Raw genomic sequence first — 24,057 nt, 5'->3', positions numbered from 1 at the left:
AATCAAGTTTCACTGCATCTCGTTTGCATCCTTTACGCAAGCCCTATGCCGCGTTTTGCTGCTGAACCGTATCGCGTCCCGAATCGGTTCCATTGTTTTGCTTAGGGCATCTCTACCACAACCCTCCACCCCATTGTGGGTGTGTGTATGGGGCGACCCCATTGTTGTTGTACCCCATTTGGGGAAGGGAAACCCGTCTGCCATTTCTCAAGAGGCGTCTATAAACGAGCCGTCGGTCTGCGAACGATTAGTGTGGGCGGTTTGATTGTTTTGCTTTGATTTCTGCCTGTTTTGCCTTTCACCTCTTACTAGCTTTTTTTTCGTTGCTGTGCTTTCAGTCGTTTGTTGTTGGGTATGGTTGTGTTGGAGTGGCCAACGGTTTTATGCTGTTGGTATCTGCTTCCCAAAACAATTGGGGGGAAAACGAGTAGTTTGATGGGTTTGGTTGAACATTTGAATATTTCCACTTTACTGGATGCAGGAAATCGGTTGTAAACAAATACTGGAAGGAGTTAAGAAAACTTTTCTGGACATGGAAACTTTTTTGATAGAGTTTTTCATCGAATACTTACGATAGAAGAACTGAAATGGGGTAGACTTGCATGGTTTTTCTTATATACTTTTTTATACAGAAATTGACAAGAGACAGTAAAATAAGTGTTCACATTTTTAAGACAACGTGCAGCTGAAGATTAGAATAAGCTAGTCAATTTAGCAAATTGTTTAATTTTTTATTCGATTTTTTCCTGTTATGCTACAATTCTCTATATTAGGTTTCTGTATTTTTTGTAGTAATTTTAAGAAAGTTTTTTTTTCTAATTTTATTGTTTCAATTCACTTTTTCTTATTACTTCTTCTTTTCACTTCTTCTTCTTTGGCACTACAACCTCGAGAGGTCTCGGCCTGCCATTTCTGGCTTTCTGTTGCTTGATTTTTACCCTCAGCTGGCTAGTTAGTCCTGCGTACGGGAAGGCGATCTGGATGGGATTTGATCTCCAGTCTTGCCGTGTGAAGACCAGTGCCGTTATCTACTCGATCACTGAACCGCTTTTTACAGGGTTTTTCAGTTGATAAGGCAATAGCATCCATTTTTGTGGCAGGCTTCTTACATGAAATGACAAACAAAGCTAGTTGATATGGGAACGGTTTCATATGATAGAAAAATCAAATACCTTTGATTGAAGTGATAGATGATATTGTCACAGTAGTCGTTGATATTGTACACGTCCTTTCAGCGCTCGGGTAAGTGCGTGCAATATCAAGGGTTACTATGACAATATCATCTGAGGACATCATAATGAAAGGTATTTGATTTCCCTATGGTCTGAAGCCGTTTTCCATATTAACTAGCTTTGTTTGCCATTTCATCGAAGGAGCGTACAATAAAAATGGATCCTATTACCTTATCAACTAAACTAAAAACCCCTGTAAATTTTTTTTTAAATTTTTATTTATGGATTGATTTCATTTGCATTATTTTTATGTTTTTTAAACAATTTTGACCAAATTTGTTTTAGTTTTCCAATTGTGGTTTCTTTCAGCTTTCTTTACAATGAAGATCTGCTTATGTTTCTCAAACTCTAATGACATTTTTTTTGCATTTGGTTTTTGTTGAGTTTTGTGTTCTTTATTTTTGAAGTCGTTTTTGACTATTTAATACATATTTTTGTAATTGTTTCACTTTCCAAATATTCTTTTAAGCTTTTTATCGATTTAATCGCTCAGAAGGTCCTACGCTACTTCATTGCTTGCCCTTGTTGTTTTCTTCTTTTTATTGTTTCGTTGTGCTGCTGGAAAGCGGGAGAGGGATCCGTCACGTCACGTTGTACAGATGGCGTATTAAAAGCATATCGCCGTAGCCGCCAAACCGTGGTGTTTCACCGTCATGTAGAGCAATGAACCATGGGCGTCCGTCACGATCTCGGTGTCCGAATAATTTCGTCGAGTTGGTAGGAGGTCATTTTCCACACAGACAAAGAGCGAGGGAGAGAGCGAGCAAAGGGGAAGCCAAGGGAAAGAGTGGTCTGTTCTACTAAATCACGGTCAACGGCGTACTGCTGGCAATCGTAAAGCCATTATATACGGCCATGCTGGGAAGTTTTATGTGCTGATCCCTTTTTCGCTTCTAATCGATACGTTCATGGCCGGCGATACTCAGCAAAAAAACGATCCATTGTTTGATGTATGTTTCGTTTTTGGAACATTATACAGCTCTTCAAAATATTATCTTAAAAGGGTTCTTTACTGAATGGCTTTAATAAATAATGAAAGAGGTCGCCCTGACTGAATCCCTTGTATCGAATGGTCTTAAAATTTCTTTACTCATTGGGGTCTTATTGCCGGTTGAGGTAGCAGATAGCTGACGTTTGCAACACACGGTGGCACGTTGCCAATAAACGTTTGAAAACAGTTCACACCTTTTTCTTACCTGCGGGCTTTGACCGGCGACTTCCAACGCGACGACATCTCGCAACCGTTTCACCTTTTTTTCCAGCCCGTCATGACTGGCGCGCACCACCACCACCAGCTTCGGTGGAGGACTGCCTGGTGGAACGAGGGCAACGGAGAGATCCAAACGAAAGGTTTTAAACTTACCACTCGAACCAATCTATTTCAGACCAGTTCGGATCGGCGAAAGGATTGCAGGCGGTCGAACCTATGGCAACCGCGGAATGGGTTGGCCATCGTAACGAATCCGGTTTGGTTAGTTTTCGGATTCGTATCGAAACGGTGGCGGTGTGGCATGGTCTGCCCATAGATTCGAAAGGCACCACGGCGACATGGTTGCGCTGCCACTGCACCACACGGTCGTTGTTAGTTAGCTGCCAGCCCCAAAGGGGTGGGAGCGCTTCGTGCGCTTCGATTTGGCTTTTGCTCGTGAAGATTTTTGCCTGCAAAACCCATCACACGGGCTCGAGAAAGGATGATGATGATGATGGGTGCTTACGATCGCCCATCACGACGAACTGTGTGCTTATTGAGGACATTGGGTGATACGTTTTGAGATTAGAGACGAGCGAGAGAAAACGCCACAGCAGCAGCAGCAGCAGCAGCAGCCAAATGGCTAACTAACGATCGCGGGAGTTGTACTGTAGGCCGCGATGGTTTGGATGAAAATGGATCGACAGTGTGCAGTGCAGGGTGTTTGATTTGCTGTTGTGCAGCCGATTGATTCCGTTTTTGAAAGTACAAAAAGAACTGTGCTGCAGTTAGATTAGATAGAGGAAAGCCACAGTGTGCGCGTACCAGAGCGGTTCAGTGACCGATGGTTCGAGTTGTGAGTGTGTGTAAACATTTTCCTTTCGCCGTTTTGTTTGCAATCGTCGACGGGTTGGTTGGCTGGGAAGGGTTCGATGTGACGGCAGATGTAGTATTTAATGGTTTCTTATCAATTAAATGCAACGAGCTAATGGTTGATTGGGGTGGGATGTAAAAAAAAGGGACTTGTATAACTAGATCGATGAGAGCGTGAGATGAGATGAGTTTGATTTATTTGATAAACTATCGTGGAAAAATGATTTTGACGATCTACCCAACTGTCCAATGTGTTTTCTATCAAGTCTTAAATGTATGGGCAAAACTTGACACAGATATTCAATATCTTTCTGTTGTTATGGGTAAAATAATCGACGAACTGTAACTGAAGATTTGTCGGACTAGTGAATCCTATCTCTGTGTAAAGAAATTGCAAATAGTGAGTCCTGATATCCTCACAACATTATGAAACTACTTCGAAAGGCATCTAATAGGAGACTGATTAAGGTTGTGACCTCAAATGACAGTAGAAATTCCTGAGGAAAATCGAAGGTTCATCGCTTGGAGTGGTAAGACATCCATCGCAATGAAAAATTGATGCAGAGGATCCTTCTAAACGGAGGTGAAAATCCTCAATGAATAAAATCGAAGATGTTCTTAGACAATAATTGAGAAATAGCAAATGTCGCCTCTTCGATCTCTCTATCTAAGACGACCTTAACCAATCATTATGTAGTTAAGGCTGTAGATCGACTGATCGTTAAGGCTCTAAAATTGAAGTAATATTTTTGTAGATTGAAGCTAAATTGCATTGCGATATCTGTAGCAGTTTTTGGTCTTAAGCCATTTTAAGTTAGTCTATTTTTCAATAAATTCTTTAGGACCAATGTCTCCAGTGAGCCACAACTGATTTCAGTTAAAATCAAAACCTACTAGACCAAGACCCCTCGACCCACCAAACGACAACTCAGCATTCGAATGCATTCGAACCTGGCCACAGCTGCAAAAATTTCGTGCCCTGAGTTGTAGTTTCGTAACCTGCAATTACGCTGCCGGTGGCCACCGGTGAGATTAGGGAAAAGAGCAGACCCAAATTGTGCACGCGGCTAGAAACTGGTGCCGGGTATTATCTCTCCGGGAAGCGAGAGTGTACTTTCGGTGGAAAAGCGGCCCGACTGCAGAACCGCTCACTCACACACGTACAGTGGCCTGACCCGGTTTGCCATCGCACCCCGGTGCACCCACCGTTGGGGTGGTAATGAGTGGCCAATTTTGCACCGCCAATTGCAATCGACTCCTAATTCGCCAACCGATCGTGTGTTTGGTTGTGTATGCGCGGGGCTCGCAAAGAGAGCCCGGCCTTTTCGTGGCTTCCCAAAAGAAGAAAATAGTGCTTCGCGTACAGTGAAGGAAAGACCCGGAGAGGAGCGATCGCCGATTGGTTAGACAGACCGTTTTCGATAAATTAAGTTGATTGCGGTGGGTGCGCGATTGCTTGCGCACCCCACAACACCACACTGCTGATGGCCAGATGGTCGATAAGAGAGACAGACTGGCTGGCTGGCTAACGATCCCATTTGCAATGATGCTGTTGTGGCTCGGTCTGTTCGTTTGTTGGCGCATGGAAAGTGAAATTATTCAGCTTCTCAAACACTGCACCAAACGCCATGCCACGAAAGGATCGGAAACGGAAACCGAAACGGTGAGCGAAAGGGATTTCCTGCGACGAGGAGCCGTAGGTAGTAGGTGTCGGATTCAGACCTTCCTGCCAGTGCAATGCGGTCAGCTTTCCAAAGGGACGTTGACATGGAAAGCTTTACCGCAGATTTACGGCCTATATGGGGATAAAAAGGCAACGGTCGGGAGTAGTAAGTAGAGAAAGCTACACAGAGAGCGCGCGTTGCATAATATTTAATGCATTTCATGAGCCTGGTTTTGCGCCGTACGAGTTTGGTACGATACGAGCATTTCGTTGTGAACTTCAGTATGAGGTGTAGTTTTATTCGATTTTATTGCACTTTCTGCATTAATTTAACAGTTTAACGTTTTTTTGTTCATGCAATTGGAAATCCCTGATAGTTGAAAATTGTAACTGATTGTCAATCAACGGATCAGATGTTTTAAATGAGAGATGAACGTGCTGACTTCTGTTGAAGCTCAGCAGATAATGGCTGAATATCTTTAAGTGCTCTTAACTAGAATTGCTTCCTTCCTCTTCAACCTGACGCTAGTGAGAACCAATCCGAGACTTGGAGTTGGAAACTTCGAGGACTGTCTTTGATAAGTCAATCCTGGCATATGCTAATGACGAAGGCATCACAATGATATGAGGTTTTCCTAGGTAGCAGAAGCCTGCCCAAAGATCGAGCAAGTCCCACATAACTTCTAGACCCCATGGTCTCCATAGACTCGGTCCAAAACTGGCGGAACCCTCCAGATACTGTATAGCGACTATAAGACTTTAAGACACTAGGCTCAGGTGGATTAGTCACGTCATGAGAATGGTACCGGACGTCTCAGCAAGTAAAACCTTTTTAGGCCGCTTACATAGGCAGAGCAGGCATAAACGCTCCAAATAAGCCGGTAATAAACATTGGATTGGCAAACGATGGCACCGGAATGTGATCGAGGTATCGAGGACTTCTGCTGCAGGCCAAGAGATTTCGAGTAAACACTGTTAATTTTAACGCTCACACTGTGACCGAAGAAACCTTAAGAACCTGCTCACTCGCTCGCACGTGCTGTCTTAATAGATGAGGTTAAAAAAGAAATAGTACACTAAAATAGATTGGTGAAAGCGTGTACGTGCCTTAACAGAGCTACGCCATTTTGTTAACTTATCGAACTTGTGTGGCTTCATTATTCTACTACAACAGACACACGCGTGACCTACAAAATGAAACCCAAAATAGTTTGTTTCATTGTACAAAAATGTTTATTAATCACATTGAAGCAGTGTGCGCAAAACTGGACATCAATAGTTACAAGTTCTTTACGTAAATCGACAAATCCACGTCTGGATCAGCTCCACTCAGCTTGCTAACCGATTACAGCGCGATAATCGTAGTGCTGTCGTGTATCGGTGTAGGAGGAGCGGCAAAAAAAAAACAGAAAACAACACCAAACAATGCTATGCGGTACAAGTAAATAATCTGTCCTACCAGTGCGACATACGGGACGAGAACGTGACCCATGCTGTTGGAGGATGGAGCGCAGTGATGGGATGGGAGCTCGCGGACGGGATGGGAGTAGTAGTTTGCCGATTTGCTCGGTTGCATGCCTGGGCCGCATGTGCTTATCGAATCTATCGCCATCCTTCCCCTATACATTGTTATGTCGCACGATCAGTGATAATCGCGGATCGTTAGCGCGGGATGTGTGCACGTTCTACGGACGGGTCCGATAATATAGAGGACGGGATAGAATGTAGAAATTGTACAAGTTAATGGGGAAAATTATGTACTGGCTTTAGAAAAGTAAAGTTCTACAGTCTCTATGTACTGACTGTAACGGAGATGTGTAATAATTGTATTTTGAAAGTGAAATAATAACATGACTAAGTGTCTTTGCAGGTGAAAGCATTTATAACCACAAACCTACATTACTTACGTAAACCATTTTTTATTTTAACCATCTGACATGCATCTTAGCTGTTATGCACCGGTAGCGTTGCAGGAAGCGCCATGATTCTACAGCACCAACAAACCTGAACATATGATGAAGAAAATCAGACCTAACACATTAAACGAATCGGAAAAACAAAACAACATTGGGCCACATAGAATGCACCACACCATGGCAAGATCAAAGCGATTCCCGGTGACGGACGGGGAATAACGAAACGTAAAAACGAAAAACCTGACACATTAATGCGTTGAAATGCTAGAGCATAACCACACATACATAAACGATAGCATCGGGCATACATCGGTCCACGAACTGCCTGGCCGCCATGTTGCTGTGCGCGCTGTTGCCACAACCGGAGCCAGTTGGATCGGTTCGAATGAATGAAGAACAGGCAAAGGAAGCAGACGTAAATAAAAGGAGAACCGGAAAATATAATCGTTTCCTTTGCAGCTGCTACCTTTCCAATGCTGCTGTGGTTGGGGGGGGGGGCCCGTATGTATGTGTGTGTGTGTAATGAGATGCCTTTTTTGTTTTGGTTTTTATGTTGGGCGGAGAAGATTTTAATCGGCTGTCGGCATACAACTCTCCATGGTCTGGCTTACACGCACATTCACATCCGAGCCGTGTGCGTGTGTGTGGTGCAGTTGCATTTCAGTGGGCATATGGTAAACTTTACAGTTGCAGCCGTAAGGAAGATCGGGTGCGCCTATTCGTTATCGATTTTTATCGTAATTCAAGGCGAAGCATAGTTGCCGGAATAGTGCGGAGAAATTGTAGGATTTCAAGGCGTTGCGCCAGAAAACGATGTTCAAGAAGTAGTTAAATGGGCTTTGAAGCACAAATTACAGTTAAAAGTAGTGAAAGCTTCCTATTTAATGTCTGTTTTACTATTTATCTGTTCTATCCCTTCTAGTTGCAATGTATTTCTTTTCCACTCTTTTTTACTTCTATTTCTATTATATTAAGCTCTATTAAAAAGTTTCATAAAAGTTCACCAATTTCATGAATTTAGGTTATATTTTGTAGCATTATATACATATTCTGTCAATTCTTAAGTGTAGCATGATTCAAGAGCAACATTTGAATTTCTATTTATCAATTATTTTAAGTTTAAGGTTAAGAATTATTGTAAGATCCCCATATCCCATAAAAACCTGATTAAGTACTAGGGGCTTTGGTGATTTATATTCAGTATCTCTGTATGAGTTCTCTATATAACGATTGATGGATGAAATATTGTTAGTTCTCCATGATACCTGGCGATCAAAACTAGTCTCTAACTGAATCTCTAATTGCTTTGTACAAAACTGAAAATTGGGCTTTGGGAAAACTTCGTCATTCCTTTGGGATAGTTATTATATTCAAATTGGTTGGGAGTTTGTGATGTGTATGATGAAAAATTTGAACGCCTTAGTTAGTGAACGCCAAGATCATCTGTGCTCTCTCAACTGCTTCGCGGTGAGTTAAGAGTTGGAGGTTTGCTCATAAGTTTGACTGATTTTAGTTTCGGTTAACTAAAGCCATCATAGAAATACCCCACTGCTTGAGATTACTTGTCCGATTAGCTGAACGGAAAATATAACTTTTGAACATTGCATTCATAAGCCCTTAATACAACAACGCCTACCAATAATTTAACTGTGGTATCGCAATTTAACCTGTTAGTTATTTGCTTTACAAGTAATTTGATACAAAAATTGATAACATTGTATACTCCTCAGTTATTGCTACCCATCCTGTATTTAGATAAGGACGCTCCAAAGTTTCAAAATTTACCTAGAGGTTTAAAGTCTTTGAAGCAACACTTCACCCATCTTTTATGCTTAGAACACGATATTAATGCTGAAGTTATGCTACAACCCTTAACATTCCAAATTACCATTGCTTACTGACTCGCGTTGTACAAACCAAGCGCATTATCGCGTTTCTACTACGCTACCCATCACCCAAAGCCGTGTCCTCCTTTCCCGATATGTGTTGCCCAGCTCCTTTTCTATCAATATTTACTTAGAAAAGACATTTGCTCTAGGTCACGGCTGGCGAAGTGACTGTCCCGTACTGTTGGCTAATGCACTTCGAGAGGCTGTTGCTACAATGGTGCACCTTCCCAAACCAGCCAGCCAGCCCACTACACAACAACATCATGGATGATCATCCATCGTAATGCTACCGAACCAAGAGCCACTTGAGATAGCGCTCCGAGCCACCCTAGCAAGCGCTAGGGCCTTCGTTACACATATATTTACATTTGTGCATGTGTAGAGCCCTTTCGAAGAAGCTCGAGCGATGTAGAATTAAACAACAACCAAAAAAAAAAAACGGAAAGGAAACCAAAACAGACCAGACAGTGTATTTATGCCCGTTTGTTTTTTCGGTTGCTTTCCGTACGGGGAACGGGTGTGTGTGTCTGTGCTTGGTGCATATAATTTAATGCTCGACCCAACACGGGCTGTGCCAGCCCGTGGCAGCGGTGCATTTTTCGGTTCAGGTTGAAGTTCTGCTCGGTCTGTCTGTCTGTCTGTTCCACTTGTTTTCTTTCGGTGGTGGTTCGGTTCGCTGTTAATTCCTAGTTCCAACCGAACGTGATGCCGGCGAGTGATTGAAGAGGCAACTTAGGTCAAAAAAGGCCAACGAAAGCGATGCATACAATCGAGGACACGCTAACGAACGACGCGGCACCGACGGTGTAGAGTTTCGAATGGTTCTACGAAAAAATCCAATCCGTTGCAACCACAGCCACACACACACACACAGAGCTCGCGCTCTACCCAGAAGGGATGATGGGCGAGCTAGCTAGGCCCGGCTCTTCGTGAGGATGGCCGATATCCATTCGTGTCGTGTATATGCTGCGCTTCGAACGAACCAAGCAAAGGGAACGAGCTCTCACATTTATGTACCACCATCAGGCAGGCAGGCAGGCAGGCAATCTTGAGAATAGTGTTCTTCACATAAAGCCAGAGGTTTGTTCTCTTGAAGCATAAGAAGCAGCATAAGCAGCACCGAAACCGATCGATTCCAGCCCACATAGCTTAACCCCCGCATACTGTATTTATGTTTCAAGGGCCCTTCTCGCTTTGATAGCCCTCTGCGCGTGAGCCTTTCCAACTCGACCATCTGTCACTTTTTACCTTTCCCGACTGAAAACAAAAAAAAACCTCGCTCCGAACGTTTAAGCCTTTTTCCTCGCCCACCTTTGCAGCGATAATGGTTTGCCTTCTTTGTTTCGGCTCGATCGAACAGGAGGGACGATCGTGTGCGCGCTCCGGGTCTGTGTGACCGATCGGTTGGTGCATCAGACCCAGGAAACCAACCCTGGTCGGGGAACGACCTGGAACGCTGATGCTGTATAAGGTTGATCGCGACGCGAGAAAAAAAGGGCTCATTTTGCTGTCCTAGAAAAGAAAATGAATTTATAAAAGCTCGGCTTTGTTGGCGGGGCAGCCCTGCTTCGCTGAGGTTTCCCCACTCGATAACCTTTACGCGGCGGGTGCACAAAGATGATCGTCGTGGTCGTCTTGCTTGAGGAACGAGAACATCGCCAACTCCCCAAAGGCACGATCGTTTGTAGGAGGAATCGAATGACACGCAGCAGGAAAAATGTGCCGGGTCCGTTTCTTCTCGATTCGATCGAGCTCCAGCTTCGGAGAAGCATTTTCTGGAGCACGGCACGATGGTACCGTACCGATGGTATGGCGTGTGTGTACTGCACCGTCCCAGTTACATATTTCGATCGAAATCTGTTCGGTGAAATTGAGGTTTGCTTTCTGTCGCCCTATCTGTTCCCGCTCTCTATATCAGCCGTGTTGCATCCATCAGCTCTGCAGTAGAATCGAGTTTGATTCAACAGCGCAGACAAGTAGGAGTTTCGCTTTGGCTCTCCAACATACACTACTTTCACGGGTTCTCGATCGAGTGCGCTGGTTTCCAATCCGCTCGGCTCGGTTGGCCATTAAAGAACACATCGGCGATGTTTGAACTCGTGGACGAGAAGCTACAAATCGGCGAGGCTTTGGAATGGAAAAGCACAATTTATCGGTCACGAAACCGATTCATACAGGCAGCATTTTGCAATGTGTTGATCAACCGATCGTTACTCAAACGTTTCCTGGAGCTAAGCTCCAGCGACCGTGAAGGGGATGTAAAGCTTAGTTCGTGGCCTTATAGAAGCGTATAGAAAATGCATAGCTGTACATGTATATAAAATAAGATTTAAATAATAAATGAATGAAGAAATTATTAGTTTTTGCAATTACTACAGTTAATCGACGAAAATATAATTTCTGAAGCGAATACTGGACACAAGCTTTGAACACTTATTTTAGTTAGATGGCCAAATCCCACCATCAGAGCAAGTTGAAGTTGGTGCATGTTGCTGACTATTCACGATCCGGTTTGCTTATTTTTTGTATGCTTTCCTTACACAGAATTATACCACTTGTTACCTTTACCAATTTTTAAAACATTGAAACTCACGTATCGGTTACCCTTCAAGGTTGTCAACTCTAGCTGTGAGCTACTGTATGCCTTCGGTATGCAAATGAAGTCGCCAAGTGAAAGCTGCTTGCCCTTTGCTAAGCTGTGCAGTAATTCGATTGTAAGGAGCCCATTTTGGCTGGAACAAAATCCATATTAAAATTCTAGCATTCCACAGTCTGTGATTGTAGCTCAACTAATTATAAATGCTTATCGTAAGGAACGACTGTGTACAAAACCACCCCAAGAGCTCAAGAGCTTCCCCCCCCCCCCCCCGCCATGTGGATCGGTGCCCAGGCCTACAGGCTACTGCTTTGGCTGCTTGTTTGAGGGCGAGTCATCCGGTTGAACCTTTTTGCGAGCGAAATGGTCCAAGGCGATCCGGCGGCAGCGGCTCCGTTCGAAGTTTTTATTTTCGCAAGAGACCTCGCATTTGACGCGTTGATTGCCGTGGCGTGGTGGAGAAACAAAACCAGTCGGCGAACAAAACGTGCACCAGACAAACATACACAGAGAGGGAGAGAAACTGGATGAGGGAGGAGGTCGGAACAGCAGTCAACCATTTTCTTCAACTGCATCGCGAACCACCCATAATGGGAGCAGCAGCCCAGTCACTCACCGACTGCTTTCGGTCCATTGTTTGACATTTCGCTGCTAGACGAAACAGGCGACGGCGAACCACGGCGCAGCGCCGGGAGATTGCTGTGTGTGGGGGGGTAATTGCGCCCCCTCGGTAAAGGCAGTGTCTTGGCTCTCGCTCGCCAAACACAAGAACTGGTGGGCCTGTTTTAACTGTTCTTCTGGTGAACGGAACTTGCGCCTAGCCCAGTGTCTGGGGGGCTGGTTGTTGTGTGTTCTGCTTGGCGTTTTTTTTTTTGTTGTCCCACTCAACCCGTTCGAATGCTCCACTGCTGGCTGCGAGTGGCTCTTTCACCCTGTCTGTGTATGTAAGGGTTTGGAAATCATCGTCATCTACCACGGGGACATACAATCGAATCGAGAGCTAAACGGAGCGACAGAGACGTTGCTGTGGATCAACGATACCCGGCCCCGGTTTGTCGCTGGGTGGCAAACGCTCAACGGTTCGTTAGTGTACCGATTTTTACCGTACTTACGGGGAGTGTAATTAGGTTGGCTGACGGTACACTCACTCGGTGGTTGTTTTCCCGGACGCGAGGCCATCAACAGAACCGGGACTCACTGTCACGGCGAAGAATGTCACTGAGCGGATTGACACTACGCCATCCAAGACCAGTCAATCTGTCCAGGGCAGGGATTTCTGGTGGACATGTCCCTTGCATCACGACCTCGCACGTATCACTCGACTCCACGAAATGAGTCCAAAGTGTCCTGAATAATGCGTAGAACCCTCGGTGACATCGGCTCTGGATAAGCGCGCAGTTGCTGTGCGCGACTTTCGTATCCAGGGCTCGATAGCAGGGCCGGTAAGATATAATCTTGCATTTAATTTTAATATCGCAATCGGCTCTTATCGTGCTCGTAAAAAAAAACCGGATCAGAATGTTCGATACGCTTCTGGTGAAATGAATCAACCTAATAGATTTGCTTTATCTGCTTATCTTGATTAGCTTTGTAACCCCGTTTCCCATCGACATACCCCTGTTTGACATGTGTTTATTTTTAATTGTAATGAGTGCCTTACTTCAGGCAGGTCTGTTTGCTTTGCGTTCCACCGGGTGTTGTGTTTTTTGTCCGATTGATTTCTTTGTTTGTGTTTTCATTGAGTGATTAAGAAATGCAGGGCCAGGGGTACGATAACAGCTTTCATTGAGTAAACATGCATATCAACCAGCTGGCGATGTGAGTGTGTTTTTTACTTGACTTGCTGCTGCATTGCTTGCTATGGTTGCCGTTTGTGATAAGGATCCACTTTTTTTGGATTGCCATATGTGGCCACGAAGCTCGACCGTCGGGGAAAACGATTTAATTTCCATTCGCAATTAAATGTACCAACTTCCCTGTCGAACTGTCGTCGCCTGTTGTATCTTTAAATGCAGGTTCAGTCCAGGTATATGTTGAAGCGTAATCTCACCGCGTATGTCGTACGTCATGATAACGCTTGAACGCGCCCAGTCAGTTCGGAAGTGGGTTTAGATGAAACGGTGGGATTTTTCACCGTTGCTAGGGTTTTTACACCTGGTGGGTTGGTGGGTAGTGCCCCACACCACACACACACACGCGGCGGCCACCACCACTTTCGGGCCGTAATTAGATTGCAATCTGCTTTGTGCCCTGACGTAGACGAGATATGAGAGTGACGCGTGAGGTTTCCGGTCTATCGCTCCAGCCAGTCGCGGGCTCCACGTTTCGTTTCGTGAACCGCTGCGAGACGTAAACGAATGACACCGGTTTGTAATTTAAAACAATTTTGCATCACCATCAGCACAACCCGCACCACACCTCACCAGGCGCTCTGTTAATGCGCAGTTAACAGCGTACTGTACGCGGGTCAACGCTGCTGGTGGGGGTTTTCAGTTTGCTGCTAGATGAAGCATTTAACGAAAAGGCCACTCAATCAAATGATAAGCAATACAGTTCGCTTTGCTCGGGCGTGGTATTACAGTGGAGCCTCTTTACGGGGCCCCACTGATGAAGAGATTAACAAAGTGCCCTTTTTAAAGAAGATCTTTAGTATTTCATTCCATGTCGATGCGGCGCTTCGCATTGCATAAGCATCATGTCCGTTAATCACGTCACTAGGCTGGTAAAGTTTACGCAAACAATAACTTGCTGGTGCTGTTTTGCGGGGCCTTTTGCAGTCCAGTCAATCGGCCGAGCCTGAGGATGGTTGATAGTAACGTTGTGTACACCAAAAAGCATCCTTTTGCGCTTTGCGATCGAAAAGATCACTGTGTGAAGGTGATCCCTAGTTGCAGCCTTAAGTCGGTGCTTTACGGATCACCGCCGTTCACATCTCCATGCATCCTTAATAGGACAACTATTATTCAACATGCAGTGCAGCAGCACACATCGCGTTTGGCTAGCAATCATGACACATTACATTCTGTCCCCGCTGACGTCGCATGACGCTGATCTCGTTCGGGCGATGAGTGGTGATGGAATAATTTCATTTAATTGTTGAGCACACGGATAGAGCAATCATCGGCAGGTGGAGTGCGAGACACGTTGGGCCGCGCTCGAGAACAATTGATACATGGTCAATACACTCTGGTAAATCCTCGTTTGCAGTGCAAATGCATCCCGAGGGCTATGATTTGTCTGATGGTGTAGGGAGAAGTGTTAATTAGCGGACAGCGTACTCGATACGTAATGAATAGACATGTATGGCCGTTGTTATAGTGTTGTGAGGAGGTTTTTACATGCAAGAAATGAAAAAAAAAAACTTTACAAAACTGGAAATATCTCATTATATGGTAATGGGTTTGATAGTTGTAGCAAATTGTCTCGTCTTCTCGTACGCTAATGCCTTGTAACTACTCGAGTTGAGTTAGACTGTGGCAACTTGAAGGGAAGGAACGAGATCAATTCATCCTATGCGTTAAGGAATCAGATCAGAAATAGACGATCAAACGACTGATAAAAATCATACTCTATGACTCGCGATCGACAGGCTTATTTGAGGCCCGAAGATAGAAACTTTGGCGGTCACCTTCGCCAATTCTTTCTAAACCTAAGCATTTGCTTAGTATTTTATGATATAGACAGCCTGCCCAAAGCAATCGCGAGCTCGAGGTAAAGATGCTCAGAAGAATTTCTGACGCCACAAGTGTGGTTCTACCGCCTGAATATTAGCTAATGAATCAGTCTAGCCAGGTGTCAGTTGCTCGTGTCATTAGAATAGCATCGGACGATCATTAAGTCCGTCACACAGGTAGTACAGAAACCCAGCTGAGGTGTGTCAGACTACCTTAGAAATGTTGTGAAGGCGTTGACGCATCTGCTAAAAATTACTGTATTAGAAAAGCTTATCAGGCTCAAGAGGTAAGCGTCGTAGTTAGCTGATCGTCCGTGTGAGGATCAGTGGCAAGTGTCAGTGCCATGATCACGTGTCATCATGTGCCCTTCGTTTGTGATGACATTTATTCTACAAGTGGCATCCAAATAAACTGAGAGCGTTCGAAATCAGTTTGGCGTACACTCGCTCTACGAGTTATCACCACCAGTCAGCATCTTCCAACCCAACCCTCAAGTTGAAACAAAAGCAAACCATAACCAAAACAGAAACCACAAGACCGCCACATGGTTGGCGCTGCGAGAGTGCTCCAAACAAAGGCATGAAATGCTGAGATATGATGGGGTCCGGTGGTGTACCACCACCAACACGTGGGATACATTGCCATCATATAATTATGTGGTATAATCACGCGCACTTAACGTATAGCGTTGCTGCTGGTATAACTGGTATAAGACCAGCAGAGTTAGAGTGATAGAGTTGAAGGTACGCGTTCGAAGCGAGTAAAGCTGCACGTTCTTCTCTCTCGGAACGCCAAACAGTGAACATCTAGATTGCGATACTTAGAGCTATTATAAAATTAGGGTTTTTTAACGTTAGGTTTAGTTAGTTTAGATGTAGTTGTAGGTTAGGCTTATCAATAAATTATAATTGGCGCTGTAGACAGTTCAGGAAGTGCTTAAAAACAGTGGAATAGAATTGGATTAATAATCCTTTCTAAAGTGGTTCCCGCAATTTGCACCGGCAGCTAAAGGATTGAATCCGTTGTTTGGTTCGAGGACCCCCCGGCATAACCTGCACCACACGTAAGTAAAACTTTTTTATTAGTTTTACTAACGCATACTCGATACTACAAGATAGGTCGATAATTGCAAAAAGTGTTTATAATTGTAGTTATTTTCGTTATAAACACGTGGTGCGAGACAATTCATCGAGTCTTCTCCACACACACATCCAACCAGTACTACTAGATAGGCTGAGCGGACATTGGCATTAGTATTATCACTCGTGATAATAGATGCCGAGAGAGATCGAAAGAGAAAGAGAACATTTTGACCAACACGTTAGCTGGCGTTCACCTAGTGTTAGGTCAGATTCGGACACAGAAACAGATTCTAACAGTTCCATAAAATCCGTAACGATGGAAAATCAAATTGTTGAACAACTTAAGCAGTTAACTTTAGGTCTATCTCAAATTAATGAGAGACTTAATATTCAGGAACAATCTATTAAATGCACTCAGGAACAAATTTGTGCTCAGGCTCATCAAGTGAACCACGTGGAACCTACCACTACATGCAAGGTTGAAGATTTTTATAGGATCCCCGATCCGATCAAATCTCTTCCTACTTATGACGGTAACAGAAAGCAACTGACCGCATGGCTTGATACTGCTGAGAGCACATTGAACCTTTTCAAAGACAGAGTGAATAGTGAAGTGTATGGTGTGTACGTAACAGCTGTTTGCAACAAAATCGAAGGAAAGGCAAAAGACACAATTTGTGTTGCTGGTAACCCGAAGGATTTCGATGAAATTAAAATAATTTTAATCGATGCCATTGGAGATAGGCGTGAACTTTCGACTTTTAAGTGTCAATTGTGGCGACACACAATGACAGAAGGAATGACAATACATAAGTATTACCAACAGGCTAAAGAAATTATTCAGAATATTAAATCAATTGCAAAGCAAGAAAGAGATTATAGGGACAACTGGACAGTGATCAATAAGTTCATCGATGAGGATGGTTTGGCAGCTTTTGTGGCAGGGTTGAAAAAACCATACTTCGGTTATGCTCAAGCAGCTCGCCCAAAGGACATAGAAGATGCGTACAATTTTCTATGCAAATTTAAATCGCAGGAAGTAAATTCCAATAGAATGAACAGTCAACCACCTCCCAGTTCACCATATAAGCAGGTTCAGCAAAGCAGACCAAATTTTGGTAATTATTCACGAGCACAATCGGGTTATTTGAAAAAGCCTGATAATCAATATCCGCAACCAATGGATGTTGACAATTCCATGAGAACAAAACACACTAGCTACAATAGAACGGTCAATAACACTGAAACTACGAATAACAGTGAAAATAATTCAAAATTTTCAACGGGCCACTTCGATAGAAAATCTGACTTGAAAGAATCATTGAATTTTTTGCCATACATAACTGTTTACGACAGCTCTTTGGACAGAACTATACGGTTACTTATTGATAGTGGAGCAAATGAAAATATTCTTAAACCAGGAATTATTTCCAATTGTGAGGATAATTGCTCTGCTACAATATCGAATGTTTTTGGAAATCATGCTACGAGCAAGAAAGCGACATGCCAATTGTTAGGAAAACAAATAAAACCACAAACGTATTTCATTTACAATTTCCATAATTATTTTGATGGACTTATAGGCTCAAAGTTCATGGCCGAAACTAATACTGTAATAAATTACCATACTAATACTATCACTATACAAGGTATAAAAACCAAATTCAAAAAATATTATGCTGACAAATATTTTCATCACACTATAACAGTAACAACTGATCGCAGTGGAGATTGGTTTGTGCCAACTTTTCAACGAATTGATCAAGATACAATAATAGAACCTGGGATGTATTCTTCACTAAACAATAAATCCACCATTAATGTGTTATCAACAAAAAAGATCCCTCCAGAAATTACAACGCTTAAAATAACTGTAAATAATTTTGAAACGATTTCGCCCATTCCGTTTGATTCTAATACCATTCCAAACAAAAGTATGATTGAACAATTAATTAGAACTGATCATTTATCGAATTTTGAAAAAGAGCAAGTTATCAACACCATTTTGAAACATCATCGAGTACTTTTAAAAAATAATGAAAAACTCACGAGTACCACCATAATAAAACACAAAATAAATACAAAAGATGATATCCCGGTGTACACTAAAACTTACAGATATCCACACGTATACAAACAAGACGTAGAAGCTCAAATTAAAGAAATGCTAGAAACGGGCATAATTAAACCTTCAAAGAGTCCTTACGCATCTCCTATTTGGGTTGTTCCAAAAAGAAAAGATGCATCAGGAATACAAAAAGTTAGAGTTGTAATCGATTTTCGGAAACTAAATGAGAAGACTATTAGCGATAAATTCCCTATGCCTGAAATTGAAGATATCCTGGATAGCTTGGGTAAATCACAATATTTTACGATATTGGATCTTAAATCTGGTTTCCACCAGATCGAAATGCATCCCGATCATCAAGAAAAAACTGCATTTTCCACAAGTTACGGTCATTTCGAATTTACTAGAATGCCTTTTGGGCTAAAAAATGCACCAGCTTCATTTCAGCGCACAATGAACAACATTTTAGCAGAGCTTATCGGTAAAATTTGTTATGTTTACTTAGACGATATCGTAATTGTTGGAAACAGTTTGGAAACCCATCTGGAAAACGTTTCAACAGTATTAGAACGATTGGCACAATTTAATTTAAAAATTCAGCTGGACAAATGCGAGTTCTTAAAAAGAGAAACAGAGTTTCTTGGACATACAATCTCTCCTGACGGGATAAAACCAAACCCTGATAAAGTAAAGAAAATTTTGAACTGGCCATTGCCCTCAAACGAAAAACAAATCCGACAATTTCTGGGTTTATCTGGATATTATCGTCGATTTATTAGAGACTATTCAAAGATTACAAAACCATTAACTAAATATCTTAAAAAAGGGCAGTTAATTGATATCAAAGACCCAGAATACATTGATTCCTTTATCAAATTAAAAGAAATAATAGCGTCAGATCAAATACTTGCATATCCCGATTTCAATCTACCTTTCATACTAACTACGGATGCCAGTAACTTTGCTTTAGGAGCAGTACTTTCACAAGTACAAAACAAAATCGAGAGGCCAATTGCGTTTGCTAGCAGAACATTGAATAAGGCAGAAACGAATTATTCTACTATAGAAAAAGAGGCACTCGCGATTATTTGGGCAATCCGTAAATATAAACCATATCTTTATGGGAATGAGTTCAAACTTTTTACCGATCATAAACCTCTCACGTTTATTAAAACATCTTTAAAAAACAATAGAATACTAAATTGGAGGCTTGAGCTAGAAAATTACCAATACAATGTCGAATACAAGCAGGGAAGAACAAACGTGGTAGCAGACGCTCTTAGTAGAAAAATAGAGGCTCCAAATGAAATTAATGCCAACAGCACAACTACCCTTGATACAAATCATTCAGCAGATACGTCAGACCATTTTTATATAAAATCAAGCGAAAGGCCTTTAAACTATTACCGCAACCAAATAATATTTGAAAAGGGCAATCAACATCAAGATTTAATAGAAACACCGTTCGCACATTATAGAAGAATTATTATAAAAAGAAGAGAATACGATGAAAATACGATCACTAATATTCTGCAGAAGTACCATAACGGAAAACAAACGGCCATATTAGCTCCAAAATGTATCATATCATTAATACAAAGTTCTTTCAAGAATCATTTTAGTTGCTGTGGTTACATGATCATGACACACTCACAAGTCAAAGATGTGACGTCGGTTGAAGAACAGAACCAGCTTATAGCAAAGGAACACGAAAGGGCTCACCGTGGCATAAATGAAGTTGAAAGCCAAATGAAGCGATCGTTCTTCTTCCCCAAGATGCATGAGCAAATCAAATCAGCAGTCAACACGTGTACTGTATGCAATAAAAACAAATACGAACGGAGGCCATATAACATCAAAATATCGCCGAGACCGACAACAGAAAAGCCAATGGAACGTGTCCACATGGATATTTTTTCCATCAACTCGAATAGTTTCCTTTCGTTAGTAGATGCGTTTTCGAAATTCGCTCAAATGATTCCTATAGAAACGAAAAACTTGATAGACGTTAAAAGTGCACTGGCAAAATATTTCAGTAATTTTGGAATCCCAAGACAAATAGTTACTGATCATGAAACGACGTTCAGATCCATACAGCTAAAACAGTTCTTGAGCAGTTTAGGCGTTACTCTTACATACGCATCATCCTCAGAAAGTAACGGACAGGTAGAAAAAACGCACTCAACAATAATAGAAATCTACAACACGAACAAACACAAGTTTTTGAACATGAATACGCCAGATATTATCGCCATATCGATTTCGTTGTACAACGCAACAGTTCATACTGCAACAGACTACACTCCAAATGAAATATTGTTTAATCAATTGAATCATACAAATCCTATTGTAATAAAAGAACTAGCAGAGAAACTATTTAGCCAGGTGAAAACGAAAATTGAACTATCAAGGCAAAAACAAATGAAAGGAAACACTAACAAAGAAGAACCACCTTTGATACAGGAAGGCCAGCACGTTTATGTTAAACCGAATATCAGGAAAAAATTAGATGAAAGAGCTAAAATAACTACAGCACAAAATGTAAAAGATAGGACTTTCGAGAACTCAAAACATGTTAAGAGGCATAAAAATAAGATCAAAAGAACTAAAGCCGCTTAGGAATACGTCCGAGGACGTCCGTCTTTCGCCCCGGGGACGAATTATGTGGTATAATCACGCGCACTTAACGTATAGCGTTGCTGCTGGTATAACTGGTATAAGACCAGCAGAGTTAGAGTGATAGAGTTGAAGGTACGCGTTCGAAGCGAGTAAAGCTGCACGTTCTTCTCTCTCGGAACGCCAAACAGTGAACATCTAGATTGCGATACTTAGAGCTATTATAAAATTAGGGTTTTTTAACGTTAGGTTTAGTTAGTTTAGATGTAGTTGTAGGTTAGGCTTATCAATAAATTATAATTATATGTTGGTTTCGGTCTGTGCCCCGGTTACAATCTGGTCGCTACGATCTACTGCGGGTTAAGGGATTCTTCTACAATGTCTTCCTTCCCGTCCAACCCACGATCGGAACCTCTTTTCTCTTTGATACTGTGGCTAGCTGGCAGCTGGCAACGCCATGCGGATCGAATTCGCTTTGTCTCCGTAGTGTTTTTAACTTGCCCTCCCCGTGTGTGATCGCGTTGCGGCGTTCATCTGCCTACGAAGCAGTGGTGTTCGCCATTTTCGAGCTGCCGCTATGTCGATGCCGCCTGCTCGACGACGGTACCGTGATGTGGTGTGGCATAAAAAGAAGTGACACAAATAATGATAAAGTGACAGGCTGGGTGAGGACGACAAAAGGGGGGGGGGGGGGGACAGCGAGCAAGAAGCAAAAAAAAAGAGAGACATACGTAACTAAATAAATTAAGCTCGTACGAAACGCATCGTGCATGGAGGACGGCATCTCTCGTTTCGTTTGTCGCTTGTGGATGAGAAAATACGATCCCACGGGTTGAGAAGCGTTTTTTTGTGTGTGCTTTGTTTATGCTGGTTTAGTGTTGCTTTTCTATCCTATTTCAGTGTGGTTTCTTGGAGGGAAAAAAAAACGAGACGGCTTGACAAGACACTCTCGGCAAGTAGGGCGCTGGAGCTGGAGCTGGTGGACTCGAGAAAGATGATTTTATGACGTCTTATCAAACTCTCGTGCCTTGTCTTTGGAGCACTCGTAACAAAGCACCCTTCGTTAGAATCCGAAAGCCGACTGCAGCAGCGTCTTCAGCAATAATCGCTTACAAGCGAAGAGCCAGCCAGAAAGTAAACAACTTCTGCCAGACATTCCACACAACACACACACACAGATCGGATTGTCCGACGCATCTCGGCAGAAACCGTAAAAGAATAAACGGGGACCGGTCTTGGAGACACGACGGGGATTTTTGTCAGCGCGAGAACCTTCTCCACTCGGGTGCTGGTAAAGCAAAACGCCTTATGTCTCTCTTGAAAGCGAACGGTTATGTAATGTCCCTGGAGACGACGTATCTGGCTGGAGTGGCGAGTTGTCCGAAAACCCCACCGCGCTAGCTGTCAACAGTCGTCATCACTCAACTACCATCAGTCCGTTCATCGCCAAATCTCGGCCGTTTTAATGACTTTGGCCCATCCGTCCCAGCTTAGAGTGTTGGAGTGTTAAACCTTTTCCACGTTCGAGTTTCGTGCGAGCCGCTCTCAGAAAACCATCACACCTAAACTGCGAAGATCTGAAGCACACAAACACTTCTCGGGCACGGCGAAGGTCATGGGGAGGGCCTGCTGCCGGCTGTGGTTTCCAAGCCAGCACCATACGCCGGTCGTTGACGCTGCTGCACGTTCTGTTTTAGACGGTGTTATCTAGCGTTCAAATTAAAATGAAGGTTTTAGAAAACGCAACACAGAAAAAGGTAGAAAAAAAAAAAACAAACGGGGTAAATAGTCGTGTTGTGCCTTGCCTTGGAAGCATGTATGGTGGTGGTACGATCGACCGATCGTTCGTTCGGGTGGGTTAAGGTGAAACGGGTTTGCGGCGAATGTGCCACATCGAAACAGTCGTATGCAAACTACTAATCTGTTTTCTTAAAAAAAAAGGGTTTTGTTTGAACTTCGAATATCTTACAACACGTAAATTAGAGATAAATTGTTAGTTTATCTTGTGAAATATCATTTTATATTTCATTAGAATATTCACGAAGAATAGGTTTCGTCTTTTACAGTGCTTATCATAACTATGTAAGCACTTGTGTTTTGAGAAAAAAATATTGGAATCTTTACATTTTGTTTTGTGTAACGTGTGAAGTACTAGACGGTAATTTTTGTACAATCTTGTTCATGTAATAAAATATATTAAAAAACATGTTCCTATAGTTAAGTTACACACTGTAGAAAATTTTCTTTACAATCAAACTTTTTGTGCTAAGCTAAGGGAAAAGGGCTTTGAATAATAAACTTTTGTGTGATTCTCTCATCGAACTTATAGACATGTAATGAAACGAATCAAATGTATGGCTTAAGAGACATAGAAAAAGAGCAATCGTCACGATCGTCACGGAAACTAGCATCAAATTATTGAAACCCCAAGCAAATATTCGACTATCGCTCCACTAACAAACATACCCCACTCAATAGTAGGTGCAGCTGGTTAGCAATTGAGGGCACGCCCTTTGGAATGGGTCACCTCCGCGAAATAAAAGCCATCTCTGAGTTCCATCCATTAAATGAAAATTAATACGATCCGTTTTCTCAACACTAATTGTAGAGCGTCGAACGCGATGGGGGGGGGGGGGGGGGGGGGGCGGACTATTCGGTGCTACTGATGGCGCTTGGTTCGCGATCATCACCACCACACCAGCGTGGACCTGCGGATAGGTCCACCAACGTGTGGACCAACGGCCGGGAATAAGCACGTCTTTTTCCGGTTGAAAGAAGGTTTTTTTTCTCCCTCTGTTGACAGCCACATGGTTGAGTAAAGGAAGTGATTAATAACGGCGCTGAAAAAAAAGAGACCGTGCCGTGCTTGAGGTGCAATTTTAGTCACTGTTTTAACCTTTTTTTTTTGTCGTAACGGGTTTTGGGTATTAAGCAGTGAAGAAAAAGGCTACGAGTTCGAAGGTTGACTAATGCGCGTGTACAGACCGAACGAAATGAGCAAAAACTAAAGTCGACGGACATTTGCATGGAAAGAACTGCGTATCATTACGCCTGCAGTACGTGATGATGAGTAAGTGCAAGAACCGCACACACGCATCGGCTTTGTCCACGGCCAGTCCACGATCGTCTGGTCATTCGCCTTTCTTCGTCATAGGGCGTTGTGTCATCGCGGCAAACCGACACTTAAATTATCAGCAAAATGGCAGTAAAACGCAATGGGCCAGTCGAGTGAACAAAAAGCACAAACATAAATAAATAA

At 42.8% G+C, this 24,057-nt stretch overlaps 1 protein-coding gene across 4 annotated transcripts in view; it reads left to right on the top strand.

Annotated features, from left to right (window-relative positions):
• LOC118511782 (inositol-pentakisphosphate 2-kinase) overlaps positions 1-24,057 on the top strand; it is a 97,904-nt gene that overhangs the window by 36,698 nt on the left and 37,149 nt on the right. Inside the window, exon 1 of one of the 4 annotated variants that reach the window (XM_036055293.1) lies at positions 15,681-16,095. The exons of the other annotated variants lie outside the window; for them this stretch is intronic. The gene's annotated coding sequence lies outside the window, so the exon portion shown is untranslated. Of the gene's footprint in view, positions 1-15,680; positions 16,096-24,057 lie in introns of those variants that run through there. 4 annotated transcript variants of the gene reach the window in all.

This window comes from Anopheles stephensi, chromosome 3 (genome assembly GCF_013141755.1).
Source record: "Anopheles stephensi strain Indian chromosome 3, UCI_ANSTEP_V1.0, whole genome shotgun sequence".
Classification (NCBI taxonomy): domain Eukaryota; kingdom Metazoa; phylum Arthropoda; class Insecta; order Diptera; family Culicidae; genus Anopheles; species Anopheles stephensi.
The sequence above is the reverse complement of the archived record's forward strand: the minus strand, read 5'-3'. Positions and strand labels throughout refer to the sequence as shown.